Genomic DNA, 4669 nt, shown 5'->3' on the forward strand with positions numbered 1-4669 from the left:
CCCTTTTTGCCTTTCAACTTTTTTTTTTTTTTCAAATTTAAAAGTTTTTTCATTTGAAACTTATTTTTTTTTTAAATAATTGGGAATTTTATAACGATTAATTTCCTTTTCGTTATCAACATTTTTATTTTTCTCATATTGTACTATTTATTTATACAGATTTACATTTATATGTATACACAGTTATTCTTTCTTAGATTATTAATGTGATACTTAGGATAAATGTTATTCAGTAATGTTTCGATTATTTCATTTTTCGATGACAATGTGTTTCGTTTTCACAATTTTTTTTATAACTAGCTTCTGCTATTTTCTGTAGAATTATCGGATATGAACGTGACTTCGATCTCACTCAGGTAAAATTGTCAACTTTGATTACCATCTGCGCCTACGACCTGAAATATATGAAATTTATTATTGTTTCTAATTTTTATTTCCTCTCAGTTGTTAGAGATTATTTAAATCATATCAGCTGCTACGACTTCATATTGTTCGTGATTTTCGATATCATTATTCATCAATTCATGTGAAATTGCCTCGTCGTCCTAACGATTTTCTTTCATTCCTCTCACGATAATCGCTAAGATGCTGACTGATTTTCATATGTCATTAATTATTCTATATCACGAACGTCATTTCACCTTTATTACGTGGTCCTTGGGACGACCCCAACGACGGGTTTCTGGACATGTAATTAGTATTAAGTTGAATGTTTCCTTTACACGTGCCCAGACGCACTCTTATCGCCCAGCTGCGATCCGGCGCCCGTGATACGCCCAATGTTTTTACGACTCTACGTGGGCATAGCGCTGGCATTTCCCAACGGGATGCGATGCCCAATTTGCGTATTATTTTTGCCACGTATGAGCTCGTCCCGGCAGTACCTCTCTTCAACCTGAAAGTATGGTAGGGTACTGGCCGCTTTTCCTCCGAGAATCTTTAGGCTTAAGTTAATATAACTTGTCCCCATTTCATACATTTCACATACTGTTGCAGTATCATTTCTGTGATTTCGAACAGTAGTTGATATAACGTTGCAATTGCCGTAGAGTAATACTTATATTACCATATTTATGAATGTTCTTTTCGTGCAGTTAGATCGGTATCTATATTCCTTGACCTCTAAATTTTTTCCACTTCGTTTACATACCTCGTCCCCATCCTCGCCTCGCCCTTTACTTATCAATTTCACCTCGCACGCCATTCTATTTCTTATTACTCTCACTCACTTTATATATCTGCTATGATTCTGTACCTCTTCTTCTTTTAACGGTAGGTTTCATGTCTGAGCCGCCGTGGTCACAGCATGATACTTAATTGTAGTTTTCATGTTGCGATGCTCTTGGAGTGAGTACGTGGTAGAGTCCCCAGTTCCTTTTCACGGAGAGTGCAGGTGTTACCTTTTTTTTTTTTTTTTTCTTTCTTTCTTTCTTTTTCTGTACCTACTCTACCACTATTATATTTTCTACTCGTGTGCTATACTCTGACTTATTCACTTTATAACTGAACTTATTTACTCACTTATCTCGTCTATTCACCAATCATCTCACTTATGCAACTTCATACACCGTATTTGTATAAATCATGTTAATTGCACAAGAATTACATGCGTATAGTCTTGCGCCAATCTGTCATTCTTCCCTTTTACGTTTTATCGTGACGTATGTCTGTTATTACAACGAATGAGTCACTCCCAAGCGAATATGAGGACTGCATTTACCTATTTTCATGCTGAAGGTGTCTGTGATAAACATATTCTAATCGATACTAATTTCTTATAAGTCAGATATATATCGTATGTACTGAATAGCAAAACACTCTTCCGTGTTGATACAATGGAAGAAAAAACCCACAATACAAAAACTAGATTTATTGAAAATGAGACTACAGTTTCGAAATCCACCTGGATTCCATCTTCAGGTCTGGTCTGTATGTACTATCGCACAGCACACTGTTGCCCTTCGCATTGTTGCATTTTTTCCTTTCTCTAAGGAAGTCTGTCGTTCAAGATAGTCCTTGCAGACGCGACAACTTTTCCTTCCTTATAGCCATGCACAATGCTTATTTCTTGTAGATTTTCACCTCTTTCTATCCTGAGACAATTGCCACTCAAGCAAGTCCTTGCGGACTATTACAATTGTCTCCCTAAGCATGTTCCTCTGTCTATCTCTTGTCAGTGAAATTAAAAAAAAAAATTATTATAAAATTGAAAATTCAATATAAAATGTAAAATATTATTTTCTTGCAATACATCTGATAATATCTTACATACGGCCCTTGTCACACACACACCCTCCCATTTCGCCCTCCTGTCTCTCTGCCTGTCCCTGCCCTTGGTGTACTTGTTTCAGAAAATGGCGGATCAGCTGCGCGAGAAGTCCGGGACGCAGCCTGCCAGGACCACACCAAACACGGCCGACGACACTTGCTGCTCCCGTCGAGGACGACGGGTGGGTGCGTGAGCCGAGCGATCTCAGATTGGTCATATGCCATCGATGACACTCCCCCTAGCCGACAAAGGTGACCAATGGGGTTTCTTGCCTGTGCATTGACCTAGGCCACGCCCACAGCGCTCATGACCTCTGGCCTCAGCCTTGGCCCAAGTGGACACTCTATCTCATCCGCCCCCTCGCCCGCGGCTCCCGGGCTACCTCTCTCTGCGGCCAACTCTGTCCTACAAAACTACTACATAATTGCGCACAGACCCCTCCCTCACCCCCTGGCATTTCCCCGGGCCTTTTTCCAAGTTTTTTCTTTGTTTAGCCACCCCCGGGGATACCCTTTTTTACCCCCCAAAAAAACTTTTTATTGGTGGGGCCGCCCCCCCTTCCCGGGGGGCCCCCTTTTCTTCCCCCGGAACCCGCCCCCCCAAGAATTCCAAAAACAAAAATTCCCAGGGGTCTTTTCGTCCCCAATTTCCTCCCCCCCCTTTCCTTCCTTTTTTTTTTCCTTTTCCCTTTTTTTCTTTTTTTTCCCCTCCCCTTTTTTCCACCTCCCTCCCCTTTTTTTCCCTTTTTCTTTCCTTTCTTTTCTCTTTTTTCTCTTCTCTTTTTTTTTTTTTTTTTTTTTTTTTTCCCTTTTTTTTTCTTTTTTTTTTTTCCCCCCTCCCCCCTTTTTCTCCCCCTTCCCCCCCTTTTTCTTTTTCCCCCCCTCTTCTTCTCTTTTTCCCTTTCCTCCCTTTTTTTCCCTTTTCATTCCCCTCCCTCCCTTTTTTTTCCCTTTCCCCCCCCCCCCTTACCCCCCACCTCCCCTTTCCTCCCCTTTTTTTCCTTCCCCCCCTTTTTCCCCCTTTCCTTTTTCCTCTTTCCCTTTTTTTCCCTTTCTTTTATCCCTCCCCCCCCCCCCTCTCCCCTTTCCTTTTCTCTCCTTTCATCCCCCCCCCCTTTTTCCCCCTTTTTACCCCTCCTTTTTCCCCTTTTTCCCCTTTACCCCCTTTTTCCCCAAAATTTTTCCCTTTTTTAAAAAAACCCCCCCAACTTTTTTTTTCATTTTTTTAAAAAAATTTTTTTTTTTTTTTCCTTTTTTCCCCCCCTTTTTTTCCCCCCCCTTTAAACCCCCCCCTATTTTTTCCCCCCCCCCCCCCCCCCACCCCCCCCCCCCCAAACCTTTTCCCCCATCTTTTCCCCTCTTTTCACTTCCCCCCAATCTCTTTTCCCCCCCGTCTCTCTCTCCCCTCTCTCTTCTCTCCCCCCCCCCCCCCCCCTTTTTTTTTTTTTTTTAATCCTTCTCTCCCCTCCTCTCTTCTTTTTCCTTCTCTCTCTCTCTCTCTCCCCCCTTTCCCCCCGTCCCCCCTCTCCCCATCCTCTCTCTCTCTCTCCTCTTTCCTCCCTCTTTCCTCTTCTCCTCTTTCACCCCTTTTTTCACTCTCTTTTCCCTTTTTCCTTTTCACTCTTTCCTTTTCACTTTTTCCCCTCTCTCTTTTTTTCACTCTCTCTCTCTCTCTTTTTACTCTCTCTCTCTCTCTCTTTTCACTCCTCCTCTCTCTCTTTCTCTTTCACTCTCTCCCCTTTTCTCTTTCACTCTCTCTCTCTCTCTCTTTCTCTTTCACTCTCTCTCTCTCTCTCTTTCTCTTTCACTCTCTCTAACGCAGCAGGGCGTAAATTTAGTGCTTATATGTTATGTACATTAGACCTTATTCGGTAAGGATAGAAAGGAACGGCCATTTACGACGAAAAAAAAAAAGAAAAAAACAATATATGTGTGCGTGTTTATGTGAGTTTTGTGCACGCGCATATATACATATATAATTTGACAATAGAAAAAAAAAAAACAAAAGAGAAAAAAAAAAAAAAGAAAAGAAAAAAAGATACAAACACATACATATTTGTATATGTTTGTGTATATGTGTGTGCGTGTGTGTGTTTAAAAGAAAAATGTTGTGGACTTATGTGTGGGTTTGTATACCATGTGCATATACAGAGAGAGAGAGAGAGAGGAAGGGAGAAAGAGAAAGGAGAGAGAGAGAGGGAGGAAGGAAGAGAAAAAAGAAAAGAAAAAGAAAGGGGGGGGGAAAGGGGAGAGAGAAAAAAGGAAAAAAAAGAGAAAGAAGGGAAAAAAAAGATAGAAAGAGGGGAAAAAAAAGGAAAATGGGGAAAAGAGGAGGAGAAGAGAGAGGGAAAAAGAGAGGGGAGAGAGAGAGAGAAGAGGAAGAAAAGAGGAAAAAGAGAAG

This window comes from Penaeus monodon, chromosome 1 (genome assembly GCF_015228065.2).
Source record: "Penaeus monodon isolate SGIC_2016 chromosome 1, NSTDA_Pmon_1, whole genome shotgun sequence".
NCBI classification, from domain to species: Eukaryota; Metazoa; Arthropoda; class Malacostraca; order Decapoda; family Penaeidae; genus Penaeus; species Penaeus monodon.